General features: G+C 38.2%; 1 long non-coding RNA gene across 4 annotated transcripts; it reads right to left on the bottom strand.

Annotated features, from left to right (window-relative positions):
• Nucleotides 1-2,053: 2,053 nt before the first annotated feature.
• On the bottom strand, nucleotides 2,054-15,875 carry LOC103093873 (uncharacterized). Of its 4 annotated transcripts, none has more exons than XR_001626777.2 (4): nucleotides 15,507-15,875; nucleotides 12,582-14,206; nucleotides 12,266-12,298; nucleotides 2,054-9,716 (listed from the first exon to the last, which is right to left on the bottom strand). It is a non-coding gene; the product is annotated as an uncharacterized LOC103093873 (long non-coding RNA). The 4 variants fall into 4 exon arrangements; XR_001626773.2 differs by lacking the exon at nucleotides 15,507-15,875 and adding an exon at nucleotides 14,592-14,945; XR_001626772.2 differs by lacking the exon at nucleotides 15,507-15,875 and having other exon boundaries at nucleotides 12,582-13,731; nucleotides 14,132-14,943.
• Between the last annotated feature and the right edge of the window lie 311 nt (nucleotides 15,876-16,186).

Here is a 16,186-nt window from a genome sequence, read left to right as displayed (position 1 = left end):
GATGGAGCTGGAAGACTAGGGAAGTCTGTTAAGTGATGTGTGAACTCTCATAATTAAGTAGAGGTACTTTAAGTTCTTAGCTAAAAATAAACAAGGGCGGAGTTAATCCTGTCTTTACAAGTCAGTGCCTAGAACCCTTGATTGATCTAAGGGTAGGGCCAAACAGGGAGATATTCTTGATAGACACAGGAGCCACTTGATCCTCCTTATCAACTTTTCCATCAGGATGTCCATAAGCAAAGATAAATTGATAGTTGCAGGGGTGAAGGGAGAAAAGTTCCCCATGCCATTCTTAAGAGTTAACCAAATTAGAGTATGATCAAAAGGAAGTTAATGAGAAATTGATATATACCCCTGAAGGGTTAACTTATTTGAAGAGATCTAATTGTAAAATTTGGCTTGAATTTTGAGGTACATGGACAAATTGTGTCTAAGATGCAAATCTTAAAGATAGAAGACAAGAAAGAATTTAACCCTTCAGTGTGAGCAGGGGAGGGGAGCAGGGGAAGATTACAAATCACCCTTACTGAAATTACCTTGAGGAATTCATCATGTGTAATGTAAGAGTAAGACAGTATCCAATATCTCTTGAAGAAAGGAATTTGCACCAATAATCAACAGTCTAATTAAAGATAATGGAACCCTGTATATCTCCTTATGACACTGATACTGCCTGTTGGAGAACCTGATGGTTCCCATAGACAAGTATGGGATTTGAGGGCAATATATAAGACAGTGGAAACTAAACATGCCATTGTCATTGTTCCTGATTGATTTGCTTAGTAAACTCCGCTTTGAGAGTGAATGGTTCATTGTGGCAGACCCAAATATTGAATTCAGGGTTTGAGAGAAAGGCTTGGGTGCTGTTGGAGGGTGGCCAGGGGAAGGGAAGGCCTGCAGCTTCCAGCAGCAAGGCAGATGAGCCAGGACCAGTGCTGGCCGAACCTCGATGCTAGGAACAAAGAGGCCTTGCCCACTCCTTTGTACAACACCCAACCTCACCTAAGCCAAGACTACGGCCACGTTAGGGCAAGCTTACCAAAATCCATGCAGTGGGGAGAGCAAGGGCGGGAACAGCAGCACAACTGAAGCAGCAGTGGTGGAGGAGAAAAATGGGGGAAAAGGGCAACAGTATCAGAACAATGTTAGTGGTTTTGAGGCTAATATGCCCTTTTGTCTGTTTAAAACTGCTTTACAAACTTAGAAGAAATGAGAGTTCTAAACTCCAGACTTCTAGTCACCAAAACTGTAAAAACTAAATTAAATGAACACTTTCTGGTCCTTAATTTCCATAGAGTTTATTAATATTAATTGGCTAAAGAAAGACCAGCCACATGGCTTTCTACCTCATGGCTCTCAGCCAGCTTCCTGCAATGCCACATCCAAGGGAATAGAGAGAGCCTTCTCCTTGTCTGGAACCTTTTAACCTCCCCATTCCCTTCTCAGCCAAACTCAATCATCTCTGGATCAAGTCTCATGACTCACACTTGAGTGCTCCCATGTGACATAGTGCACACAGTGCCAGGATGCAGGTAGGATGTCTCCAGTATGTGATTTCTGGGGTAGGGAGTTCCCTTTACACACTCATTTTCTTAACCAGAAGACCATTGTTTTTGAGGCCATTTGATTGTTCCCCTTAATTTCTCTGTCTTTTTTTTTGTTCATTTATTTTTCATTCATAGATGTTCCTTTCTCTATGCTTATAGATGGTATTGGAGGAGATTGACTTTCATTATCTCTTATTCCAATGTCCTGAGGAGATTGACTTTCATTATCTCTTATTCCAGTGTCCTGGAATCCTTAAAAGTTTTCAATAGAGTCAAACTTCCTTAATTCAAATTTATTACAGTCAGGGAGGTCACTCTATATTAATGAAAAAATTATAATTCTAACATTCTTGGTTTGAATGCAAATGCAGCTATTAATGGCCTTTGCATTTCAATAGACTATTCTTTCCCACTAATAATTTCTTAAACTACCTCATTTTCACAAGTACAGGGAAAAAAATCCAATTTAAGGCTTCTGTATAACAAAACATGTCTCCATGAATGGCTCATAATAACAGTGCTTTATTGATATGATTACAAGAAACAATGAACAACTATTGGTTTCTTTTGTCCCATTACATTAAACAGAGTAGCTAACATTATGATTATACACTATGAGAAGAAGAGGAAAAGAGGAGAAAAAAGGAGTAAAGGGAGAAGAGAATTGAGCAAAGATAATGAGTTTTTATCTGCCATTAAGTAGCAGTTACCTTTCATTTCTGTTTATGTGTCTTCACATCAGCCATCTCACTACACAAACTAGTTAAAAACTAGTTTTACCTTAATGAACCAGGAAGGGGGTGAGGAATGGATAATACCTTCCCCTTTTCCCCATCATCCTTGGTGAAGAACCCTGATTGTCCCTCAATACTTCAGTGGAGTGAACAAGGCTTGGGCTGGTTCTGTCCAGGCCTACAGATGGGGAAAAGAATTTTCTCCCTCTCCCCAGAAAATGTCCACAGCAAAATTGCCATCACTGTTCATCCTTTCTTGGTGCCCATCATTCTAAGAGAAAGGAAAGCGAGCGAATAGCAAGGAAAAAAATAAGCTCATGGGATTTTCATTGGTTTTGCAGAAGTCGGTGGTTAAAGAGAAGACTTCACCCCAGCCTGGCCAGAGGAACCACCAATGCACAGAGACCCCAATAACAGATTTACCCCATGCCTACTTCCTAACCTCTTTGATTAAACTACAAGGAAAAGCTCTTTATCTCCTCTGGCCCCAAGCCTAAGAGGACAAATAGGTTAGCTGTGCATACTACACCCATGTCAGACCTGTGAAATTAGAAAGGTTACTTTGGAGTCTCAGCTTGGACTCTGGTAGTTTTGGACATTATCTGGGATCCTTTAGGAAAAACTGTGAGGAAAATATACTATTGGACATCCCCCAATAGCACTGTTACCACTGTGTCAAGACATTGACAAAGAGCCCACTGATGATAAGCTAGCTCTGTGAGTTCTAAGAAAAGGAAATTCATACGTGGGACCCTGACAAGAGGAGGATGGAGAGCAAGAGTAATTTCCCTGTTTGTTTAGGGCAACCACAATCTATCTTTTCTGGACAGCTGACTGGTTTTTACTCTAGAAGTTCTTAAGTCCTTGCAGTATGAGGTAAAGGAATCTTTGAACAGCTGAGTCCTTTGTGAAAACATGGTGAACATGAGACACTACTAGGAAAAAGAGGAAAAGACAAAGCATCATTAAGCACAAATGCCTTCTTTATACATCATCCTCTACTTTAGGCAATGGAGAAAGACTTCCAAGACAAGGAGAAGTAGAAGTACTAAGATCAAGATGGTCTTCCATGCAAGAAAGAATTTGAATCTACAAAGTATGCATTTTGCACAGAAACTATGTGAAGATTTAACTTTTTGTTAACACTAGGAATGCTGCTACAAATATTTTTGTATTAAAAAGTTTATTTTGGCTATTGATGATCTAGTTTAGGTCACAATCCTAGTACTATGATCTATGGTTTAAATAGCATAGACAATTTAGTAACTTTTCTTATATATATTTTTCCCAAAACATCTATCAGTAAATTAAGCTTGCTGATCTTTATTCCCTTCAACATTTATTTTTACATTTTTGTTTTCTGTAATCTCTGCTAGTTTTATAAATATTATATGAAACCTTTGGTTTATCTCAATTTGCATTTCTCTAATACTGATTTTGTTAAAATTTTTTAGGTGGTCATTTATATTTTATGTTTCTTTTACAAACTATTTGTTCACATCTTTTGATCACTTGATCACTGGGGAATACCTCTTAATTAACTTATCAACAATCAGTTGTTACATGCTTACTATAAGTTAGGCCATGTGCTTGGCACTGGAGCTACAAAGACAAAAACAAAACAGTCTCTGCTATCAAGGAACTTACATTCTAGTGGGGGAAACAACATACAGACATATGAGATAATAGAAAATATATCCAAAGTAATTGCCAATAGACTACACTCAGAGGAACTGAACGCAAAGCTTCTTTTCATTTTGTATCTTTTCTTCTTATACTCAAAATTTTACATAACTGTTTTATTTGGACATAATGAGGATGACTATTTTATCTCTTTTAATATCTTTCTGAATCAGGAAAATTATGGATATTTCCTCTATATACAGTTATGAAAATCATATTCTTCCATTTTCCATTTACACAATTTTTTTTTTTTTGGTGAGACATGGTATAAGATGTTGGTCTAAACCATTCTTTCTTTCTTTTGGCCATTCCGATTTGCAATTTTCCCAGTAGACCTCATAGAATAGAGTCCTATATTTTGGGTTTGGGAATTTATTACACATTAGAATATTGTATTTGTGTCTAGTTCTTGCCCCTGAAATCTATCCTACTGATATAATTTCTAATTTTTTACCTAGTACTAGATTTAATAATTATTTTGTAATAATATAATTTTGTAATTTTGTAATAATGTAAGTTTAGAGATCTGGTAATAGTAAGTTCTCCTCCTTTCTGCCTTTTTTTTCTTTTAGTATTAACCATTAAGATTCTTGACATTTTATTTCATCTGTATGAATTTTAAAATAATTATCTATCTCCCAATATTTTAATTAATATAGGACTATTCACTAAATGTGATACTCATAGTAAGTTAAAAATGCTAAAAAGCATTGCCATGAAAGAAACTTACCTTATGATAGAGTATTTACCTTTTCAAAAACCAAGAGCTAGCTAGCATTATTGTTAAGTTTTCCTGATAAAGTTGGGGATAAAAATAAGGATGCTATTCATCTCTACTGTTATTTGACATAATGCTAGAAATGCTAGCTATGACAATAATTCAAGAAAAAGACATGAATAGAGTAAGTACAAACAAAGAGAAGCTGAAATTGTGAATATTTGTAGATTAGAACATGTTGTTCTGGAACAACACCAGAAAACTGAAAAAAAATTAATCAAGATCATATATTAAGAAAAGCAGTAAAATACAAACTAAATGTGAAAAATAATCAACTTTTCTTTCTATTATGAAACAAATTCAGGAAGAAAATGGGAAAAGAAAATCTATTTAAAACAAGAGAGAAATTCACTGATGTACACTTAATATGTTTGTTGATGAGACAATAAAAATTCAGCAAATCTTGATCTCCTCCTTTGACCTAGAGATCCTGCTGTGGGATATATACTTCAAGGGCAAAAAGAGAAAAAGAAAGTCTCATCTAAACCAAAATATTGATAGCACTTTTTAAAGGTACAAAGTTCTAGACACAAAGGGAATACTTATCAAATGAGAAATACCAAAACAAGCTGGGGTACATGGAAGTAAAGGAATATTACTATACTGCAAGAACAAATATGAAAATAAAATCACAGAAAAGCATGGACTTTTGAATTGATCAAAAGAGAAGTAAACAGAACGAGGAAAGTAATATGCACAATAACAACAATGTAAATAGAAACAATAACATAATTTTTAAAACTCCAGTGGGTATAATTATAATGATATAGCTTTGGACTCAAAGAGGAAAAAAAATGCATTTTCTTCTTTTATTTCCAAAGGTGGGGAACTATGGGTGTGGAAAATTGTATATGATGCCAAATTTGTTTTGTTGAACTGCTTTCTTCTTTTTTTCTTCTTTGTTATAAGGGATTGTTTTCTCAGGAAGGGAGGAAAGAGTAATGTACACAGAAATGAAGTTGGAGTTAAAAATAAAAGATAGCAATAATTTTTAAAAATGTCGATGAAGAAATTGAGGCATGTAAATCCCCAAGGTAATAAAGCAGAAATAAAACATTTACATGAAATGTGGTCATTGATCTTATGGAGTTTACAGTCTTCTTTGGTATATGATACAATTTGGATTCAGTGTCCTCTAAGATACCTTGCAACTCTGATTCTGTGAGTCTATGCTATATGAGTATATATGCATATGCATGTCTATTCATGTATATGTGCACATATGTACATAATACATGATAAATGTACAAGAGCAAAAAGAAATACAGTGTAATGTTTGAGAGGAAATGTGATGAGATTGAGAGTTCTGAGCGCCTCTAGAAGACTTATTTAGACATGATCGAGACATGGGAAAATTGCTTCTAAGTATCAAAATGATTGTTAGATTTTTCAGCAGTGATAAGACTGAAATGTCTGAAGCAATTTAAGAGTCATGCTCTTCAATGAAATTAGGAGAAACAAGAGAGGACACTGGCAGAATTGTGGGATCACAGACACACTCAGATTTGGGACTTGAGACCATATACTACAACCCATACCTTTATGGAAATTGCCATTTCACTACCCCTCCAAAGGCATCTAAACATCAAATGAAATGCTCTAGTAAAGGAAAACCTTGTGTTGCAGACCATTTCTTTTGGGGATTACTCTAATTCTTAGGAAGTATTTTCTTACATCAAGTCAAAATTGGCCTCTCTGCTTTTTCCAACCATTATGCTTTGTTTTGTCCTCCAGGGTTAAGCAGACCTAATCTAATCTATTTTCTGCATGACAGATGTCAAAATATTTAAAAGAAAGGTATCATGCACCTCCTAATCTCTTTATTCTAGGCTAAATATCCCCAGTTCCTTCAATTGATTCTCGTATGGCATGGTCTCCAGTCCCTACACCATCTTGTGTTCACCCTTCTCTGGATGTGCTCTAGCTTGTCAAAATCCTTCCTAAAACATGTCACCCAAATCTTAAACAGATACTATTTAAGGTAGCATGAACCTTTAGGGATGAGGATTTTGGAATAATAGCATAAGACACCAACTTTTCTTTTTTTTTTCTTCTATGCCTTAGTATTTCTGGAAATTTATTGAAACACAGGGCTATTTGTATGACTAAATGCATATTCAGAGTGGCAGGGATGGGTAGGGTTGGAAGAAATAAGAAAAGGTTTTGAATGTTTATCCCCAGCCTCAGAGAGATTCAGTGGGAGATGCTTATTGTGTGAGAGGGAATATACCATCAGGACAAGTGGGGAAGAGATGAAAGGCAATCATTTGCCCAGAAATAGAATTTGAGAGTGGGGACTTGGGAAACTCCATAAGTTGCCTAAGTGGCCCTTTTGTAAATCATTGTAAGGCATAATTTAGGGCTGTTTATATACAGAGCTGAAGATGTGTTGACTAGCCTGAGGCATGTGGCTCAAATGTCTTGCTCCCAAAAGAGCAGTAACACTTCCTGGAGGCAGCAGCCGCTGGGCTGGTTCAGGGGTAGGATCTAGCCAGAGTGAATGGTAGCTGAAAAGCCTGCAGAACAGCAAAATGGCAGAGAAAAGGCAATGCCATTTTGAAGCTTTAAAAAATGGAAAGGAAAGTTGAGAGATGATTTTTCATTTGAAATACCAAAGATTCCAAACCATCTAAAAGGATTCACTCTTCCTACCAGACCTCACAGCACTAGCGAAGACTCTTAGTTGTGATCATTTATAAAATACAGGAGCAGATGCTGACTAGATAATAAGAAGTTGAAAAGTTTCCCAATTAGAAAATTAGGATTAGATGACCCTGCATTTATCAGAATTTCTCTTACCCTGTGGGCGACTTCAGTGGGACAATAGAAACCCAGATACTGAGGGGCCTGCCAGCTTGTAAGATTCTTTTTATTATTTTGATCAGAGTCACATGGACTTTTCCTACTAATGACCAAGTTGACCTTATCAACGAGTTCCCAACATCAGTGAATTGACCTCAGATGAATGAATGACTTCACTTGGATGAATCACTTGTATAAATCGATGAATTCATGACCTCATTGATGCAAGTACTTCCTCCAACAGTGGAGATCACAGTCCATCCCTGCCTTTCCCTTCTGTGCTTCTCTCATTCTTTCCTAACTAGGCCAAATGCATATTTTAAATATGGATTGGCAGACCAGTGTAGACTGTGGACACAAAGTCATCATCCATAAAGGCAATAGCTATCCAGTAGAAGGAATGCCGAAAGACAATAATAGGAAGAGTAATTACCTCCATGTTTATATTAATAATTTATATTATCAGTGTCAGAGGGAATCACAAGACCTAGGCTAGACCTAAGCCTTGAATTTGCAAACATGATAAATGTTACCACTGGGAAATGGTAGCAATTAAGAACCAATATCAAATGTATGAGGTTAGCCATTTGAAGGACTAACCCTCCTCTAAGATATCCTATCTACATGGGTTATTGATTGTTAAGTTTAGGATGACTTCTGAAATCTCTCCAGGAAAACCCATCCCAAACACAAGAAGCTTATCTATTAAAAATTTTTCATGGTAGTCTTGTCAAAAGCTATTTGTCTGCATGGAATCTTGATAAAGGAAAGCCCAAGAGTAGGGTTTTGTCAGTGTTTAGCCAGCATTGGTACTAAAAATTAAGTTCTGTTTGGAGAGAAATGTGCCAAGATACATGGCCTAGTCTACAAATTATCTCTTCAGAACATCCAGTTCTCTTTTGTTCTAATCCTATACTGTATAACTAGGTGAAGTTTCCCATCTGGAGAGAGGGCCTTGTCTGAATGACTGGTACCAATTGTCATGCCAAACAAATCTCTTTTTGTCAATTAATATGCTGGTGAAACACTTGGTCTCTTTGGAGTTTGTTTGGTATGAATAAATTTCTTGGAACTTTATCTCCTCAGAGTGAGCTGATATATTCATGTTTCTGTGTCTTTGAAGCTGAGAACTAGAACTGAGGTAATCTTAATAGAGTTTGGTCACTATGAAAGGTACACTGCCTCAATGGCCAGTCAATCTCCCACTCCAAACTATCTTTCTTCAACATTTGACATTTATAGGAACTTGATGCCTTTTAAAGCACATTCCCATTCATTATTCTCATCTAAGCCTCACAACAACTCCCAGAAGTAGAAAGAGTGGGTAGAATCAACCCCATTTTACAGATGAGGAAATTGAGGTCCAGTGACTTGACCAAGATTTCTCTTGGTATATGGTAGAATGGGAATAATGACATCATCTTCTGACTCCTAGCCCAGTGTTCCTTCCACTGTACTCTACAAAGTTAGTGACTGAGAGGGGTGCATTCTCTCCCACTGCAGAAGAATTTTTTTTAAATAAAGCTGATGATTGACAGAAATGTAAAAACAGAATAATAGTAGTTTTGAATTTGTGAACTTTTGTTTGTTACCATAACCACAGAGAAATTGTAGCTACTACAGGTTTCTTTGTATCGATCATTTCTTATTCTCTGGACCTGCTAGTGACCATAACTAATCCCAATGATCAGTCATTCAACATACATTTTCTGAGTCCCTGTTGTATGGTAGACCCTCTCTACATTTTTCCCTGGTACAGTATATGTCCCCGTGAAAGGAGCAATATGTTCTTTTAGCAGCCCTACCTTAAGGCATCTCTTTTCTCAACCTCAAATGACTTATATTTTAAAAATCTACATTCCCCCCTCCACCTTCTAGGTGACCTTTTAAGACACAAAGATGACAATCTACCATTTCTTCATCCCATTTTTCTCTAGAACATTCACTTTCAGTTTCTTAGTAATCTTTTAAAACTGCTTTTTAGAAGCATCACCATTCCTAATTGGGGTAGATCATTGACTCTTTCCATCTTATTCCCAGAAGGGAGAGTCCAACTGCTTTCTGTACCTCTCTGGGCTTTGCAGAGCATTTCTTCTAGCAGACAGAGACTTGCTTGCTTTTCTTGGATTTATTTCTCCTTTGCAGCTGGCAAAACTGATTCCATTGCTATCCCTGTGAAAACCATAAATATTGCTGAAGACGACTGAATACATCACTGCTTCCCCCACCCCGACAGTCCTGTGGTCCCTGAAGGAGTCTCTCTAGCAAAAAATCAGGAATAATCCAAATAGAAAAAGGTATCTGAAATCAGCATATCTTTTCTCTTGCCATAGATTCCTGTAGCTGTGATGTGGCCTTCCTCTGCCTACTTGTGAGTCTCAAATAGACCAGTTTTGTTCATCTTCAAGCTTTATTCTCCCAAGGGTCTAACTAGACTTGTATTTCTTATTCTTTCCAAATCTTTTTTATCTTTTCTCCCAGGCTAAAATCTTAGCCTTGAAATTCTTAAGGAATGAAAGATAATTAAGGATGAATCTTTTACAATTGTATTTTAAATATTAGATCTCCTTAAAAATGATGAAGAGAAATTCCATTTAAAATCACCCTAGACAATATAAAATACTTAGGAATCTATCTGCCGAAACAAACACAGGAACTATATGAACACAACTACAAAACACTCTCCACACAATTAAAACTAGATCTAAACAATTAGAAAAACATCAACTGCTCATGGGTAGGACAAGCTAACAAAATAAAAATGACCATGATACTCAAATTAATTCACTTATTTAATGCCATACCCATTGAACTACAAAAAAAAAACTTTTTTACTGAATTAGAAAAAAAACATAACAAAGTTCATTTGGAAGAACAAAAGATCAAGGATATCCAGGGAAATCGTGAAAAAAAAATGCAAAGGAAGGAGGATTTGCAGTCCCAGATCTTAAACTATACTATAAAGCAGTGGTCGTCAAAACAATTTGGTACTGGCTAAGAGACAGAAAGGAGGATCAGTGGAATAGACTTGGGGTAAGTGACCTCAGCAAGACTATGATAAGTCCAAAGATCGCAGCTTTTGGGACCAAAACCCACTATTTGATAAAATCTGCTGGAAATATTGGAAGAGATTAGGTTTGGATCAACATCTCACACCTTATACCAAGATAAACTCAGAATGGGTGAATGACTTGAATATAAAGAAGGAAACTATAAGGAAATTAGGTGAACACAGAATAGTATACATGTCAGATCTTTGGGAAAGGAAAGACTTTAAAACCAAGCAAGAGCTAGAAAAAATCACAAAATATAAAAACAATAATTTTGATTACATCAAATTAAAATGTTTCTGTACAAACAAAACTAATGCATCCAAAATTAGAAAGGAAGCAACAAATTGGGAAACAATCTTCATTACAAAAACCTCTGACAAAGGTCTAATTACTCAAATTTATAAGGAACTAAACCAATTATACAAAAAATCAAGCCATTCTCTAATTGATAAATGGGCAAGGGACATGAATAGGCAGTTTTCAGTTAAAGAAATCAAAACTATTAATAAGTACATGAAAAAGTGCTCTAAATCTCTGATAATCAGAGAAATGCAAATCAAAAGAACTCTGAGGTATCACCTCATACCTAGCAGATTGGCTAACATGACAGCAAAGGAAAGTAATGAATGCTGGCAGGGATGTGGCAAAGTAGGGACATTAATGCATTGCTGGTGGAGTTGTGAATTGATCCAACCATTCTGGAGGGCAATTTGGAACTATGCCCAAAGGGTACTAAAAGACTGTCTGCTCTTTGATCCAGCCATAGCACTGCTGGGTTTGTACTCCCAAAGAGATAATAAGGAAAAAGACATGTACAAAAATATTCAAAGGTACGCTCTTTGTGGTGGCAAAAAATTGGAAAATGAGGGCATGCCCTTCAATTGGAGAATGGCTAAACAAATTGTAGTATATGTTGGTGATGGAATACTATTGTGCTCAAAGGAATAAGGAACTAGAGGAATTCCATGGGAACTGGAACAACATCCAGGAAGTGATGCAGAGTGAAAGGAGCAGAACCAGGAGAACATTATACACAGAGACTGATACACTATGGTACAATCAAATGTAATGAATTTCTCCATTAGTGGCAATGCAGTGATCCTGAACAACTTGGAGGGATCTATGAGAAAGAACACTATCCACGTTCAGAGGAAAAACTGGGAGTAAAAACACAGAAGAAAAACAACTGTTTGAATATATGAGTTGAGGGGATATGGTTGGGGATATAGTCTCTAAATGAACTCCTAATGTAAACACCAACAACATGGAAATAGGTTCTGATCAAGGACACAAGTAATACCTAATGAAATTGCACATTGGCTGCCGGAAGAGTGTGGGAAGGAGGGAAGGGAAATAATGTGATTCTTGTAATCAAGGAATGATATTCTAAATTGACTAAATAAATTAATTTAAAAAATAAAAATAAAACGAGGGTGGGGGAAAGTGATAAAAATCACCATCCCTTCCTTGGGAAACAAGAGACTTTTCAAATATGTTCTCTTAGGTTCAGTCAAGGGTCATGGTGGACATAAACAAAAAAAGAAGGAACACAAGAAAAGGTGAAGAGGAAAAGAGAAGAAAATGGAATAAATCAATGAAGCTTGAAAAATAACACTAACATGTGTGAAGTATAGATGAAATGTTAGAGAGATGGACATAGAAACTCACCGAGGTACTGCCTTGCCTGTCCAGTGCCAGGAGCTACACAGAAACAATGTTGGAGATGGAAAGGTTAGTTAGACAAGGAGGAGAAGCATCCTGGATGCTCTCTTATTGCCTCCCATTCTTCCCTTTATGTGATATAGGGAATGTAGAGGGTTTATGGGGCCATATTTTAAGTTCAATAAGTTATTACAATGATAAACTTTAAATGTTGGAGAGTATTTTAGAAGAATACTATTCCAAATCTGTCATTTTACAGATGAGGAAACAGAGATGAACTGACTTAACTAAGGTGATACAATTATGCAGTATCCCAACTTACCTCCTTTCTCATAAAATGTCTCTCTTCTTTCTCAGTCACATTTTAGGTCTCCTGGTAATCATGTCTCTCTTCAATTCCTTTTGAGCAGACGAATGTTGCTCAAGGCCCTCAAGCCTGTGTTCTCCGAAATTGTGTCCTGATTGTCTTCCTGTCACAGCAATTGCTGAGTGCCTGTGGTGTTGAATCAACTTCAGTAGGTGTTGAGGCAGCTGATGGTGTTGATGGATGGTGGTGAATTGATGTGGGTATTGTCACAGGAGGGGCTAAACCTAGTAGCTGTATTTTCCATAGCTCATGGTCTTTTGGAGGGTGGACCACAACGGGGTGATTCTTGATGCTTTTAGGACTATGTGCTAGAATTTCTCAACAATCTCCCTGTTGAAGACACAGCTCTGACTATTCTTATCTATTGTCTATTTGTGTCCCTGAGGCCATGATACTAGTTGTTAATACTGGACCTTAGTTTGCAGACCCTATTCCCAAGTTTCTCTGCCAGACCTTAGTTTGATGAGCCTAGGCCATTATAATTTTTTTTCTGGCTATGCCTCATCTCCCGTATCTGTTCATATAACACCCTAGCTTTACCCTATAAAAGATGCTCCCAACAAAGGCCTACAATGTGAGAATCATAGAAGTAGCCCAGAAAATGGACTTAATCTTTTGGGACCAGCCTTCCAGTCAGGGATGGTGACTACTTTTATTTTCTCTCCTCCTTGTGAGAGGGCCCTAGTATTTCTTACCCTTTGAGTTTCTCACCAGGTCCCTCCCTTGTGAAAGGCCCAATATTTTCTCTTCTTCCTTAGCATCTTCCTTAGTAAGCTGGATAATGATGGCCCTAGATATGATAAAAATGCTTCTTTTGGAGGGAGACTCAGCATTACTTTACTCTAACAGCTTTGCCTCTTAGATCCAGGTCTTCTTCTTGATGGTTCTGAATACAAACTTTGCCTTCCCTTTGCTGTCCTGACACAAATATAATATGGGAACCTGACCCATTTGTTCCCTGCTGAGTCAGATTTCTGATGGGAGAAGGCCCAGGACTTCCTGTACACAAAAGAGACTGAGGAAGAAATCTTACTTCTTCTTTGCTCTGCCTTGTACACAAAGGATCAGGCTTGAGGTGGTGATGGGCTCTCCTCTGGTTCAAAGGCTGCTTTAAAAAAATGAAAATGAAAAAAAGAAAATTAAATAAATTTATCTTTTTCTTTCTACATGAAAAATTCCTTTCTGCCTACAAATGTTAGGGTTGGGTGAGGAGCAGGCAACCACATTGTTCTGGGAGTTTCCTGGCAAGGTGGTCAAAATCCTGTTTACCGTTCTTTTAGTCCTAGAGATTGATTGCTCTGAGTTTCCCTGGACAGCACTGGTTAAGGAATTCTGAACCCCGGAGAAGATAAGATATTCTAGTTCTCTTGCTTTTCACATATGTCACCCCTCGTTCATTCATTTTGGAGTCACATTGGGAATTATATTGGAGTAATTGGAACATTTGATTTGGGGAGATAAGGTCAGTTGAATTGTAATTGCAACTTAATGGCAGAATAAGGAACCTGTAAATCTTTGTTCAGTTTTCTTCTCTCCTTCCAAGATCCCATGCAAACACTACAAAATCAAGTCTTTTCTTTCTGTATAATGGACAGGGTAAAGAGAAACAGTTAGTGGGAAAGCACTGTTATAATGAACGTTTTGTTGGGTATAGAGAAATAACTTCATTTTTGCCTGGATCAGAGATGTTCCTGCACAGTCTACTGTAACTGTGCCCCAGTTCAAGGCATCCTAGGATAGTAGGGAATAAGGAGTTATCAGGAAAACGGGAGAGAGAGAGAGAAAATATGAATAACAATGCCAGGTATGAGCCAGTCATTCTTTCCTTCCTCTATTTTTTGCCTTGGAAGGGACTTTGAAAGCTAGGCCATGCCATCTCCCTTCAAAGAAATCCAGCAGATGACTCCAGTAATAAAACAGCAACAACAACATCACAAAAACAGAGGTATGGATCAATGCACGCACCTGATCTTTTAAGAGAATCAGATCATGGATGATGAGCTAGGGGGAAAAGAGACTGATGACAGCTCCCAAGGCACCCTGTGATTCCTGAATTCATTAGCACAATCCCCCAAAATGCACCTGTTTGTGAGAGAAATGCCTCAGAACTGAATTTCTATTCATATTGCTGTTACCTGATTGTTTATATTCTTACAAGTATAACCTTTGCATCAGAGACCTCATCCTAATCCCAGATTACAGAAAGACCAAGAGTGGAAGGGATCCTAGGGGACATTGAGGTTTCTTCCCCTCTTTCAACAGATTCTCTAGTCCAATGTGGGCACCCATACCTCTCTGGCCCTTTGCCCCACCCCCACCCCTCACCCACCCACCTACCAGGAAAAGGTAGAAGAGGAGAACTAAAAGCAGGAAAGGGGAGGGAAAGAAAATTGAGGGCAGGACAGTAAGAGCTGGAAGGAGGGAATGGTGTGCAAAACCAGATGAAAGGGCTTGAGGATGGGATGGAGGGGCAGAAAGGTACCAGAGGCAAAGGGAATGAATTTGAAGAGGGAAAGGGAAGGATCACTGGGCTAATGAGAACTTGGTTTAAAGCCAAATTATGAGGGGAAAACACCTAAGAGATTTTGAACATAGTTTTCCTTAATGTGTTATTGGAGGAGGGAAGACGAACAAGGATTGATGGAACCCTAGAAATGGGGTAAAGAACAAACCTCCCAAACACAAACCATACTCTTGCCCTCAGACTCTCGCAAGCAAATTGTTTACTTTCAAAGTCAGTCCATGGCTCTCAGCCCACCAAGGGAATTTTGTTTCAGGTTTCTAAGTCCCTATGATAGTAGAGTGAGTTCTAAGACCACAAGGAATAATGCCACTTCCCCAGCCCACTCCCACTCCCACAGCCCCTGAGTCTTTGACCACCTCCTCCTTGCTGCCTCACTTTCCCTCTGGGCTCCCTTCAACAGGTGCCTTGAATGGCTCCATCAGGCTGGGTGGCAGTTGAAGAACAACGCAGAATTCTAACGGTTTCCAATGTTGCTCTCCAACGGTTTCCAGGCACGTTCTAAGTTCAGTCTTCTTTCCCAGACTGAGCCTCAGGCCAAGCCCACAGCCCACAGGGTTCAGAGCAGGCTGGCGATTCCTCAGATCCCTCCAGTCTCCCTCTCAGAAGTTTCTGCTAGGGATAGAGATGAGGAAGGGAGGGCCTGCAGAGCCACTGAGCTATTTCTTCCCATTCTCTCCCCAACTTACTTCTGAGTGAGGCATTGTCTGGTCCTTCAAACCACGGCTGTCTTTGGTCCTCTTTCAGAGCTGCCCTTTCCTAACCCAGCTTTCATGGCATTCAGATACCAGGTGCCTCAGACTAATTCATTTATGCATGAATACTTTCTCCCCACCCTGCCCCCTTCTCACCTCCCTCATTCCTTCTCCCCCTCTCACATTTATCTTTGTCCCACAAACCCTTTCTTCTCCTATTGCTCCTTTTTTTTTGTGGTTCATTCATTTCAGTTGGGCTTGACTCTTAGTGACCCCATTTGGGGTTTTCATGGTAAAGACACTAGAGTGGTTTGCCATTTCCTCTTCAGCTCACTTTACAGATG

Source organism: Monodelphis domestica, chromosome 1 (assembly GCF_027887165.1).
Source record: "Monodelphis domestica isolate mMonDom1 chromosome 1, mMonDom1.pri, whole genome shotgun sequence".
Lineage (NCBI taxonomy): Eukaryota > Metazoa > Chordata > Mammalia > Didelphimorphia > Didelphidae > Monodelphis > Monodelphis domestica.
The sequence above is the reverse complement of the archived record's forward strand: the minus strand, read 5'-3'. Positions and strand labels throughout refer to the sequence as shown.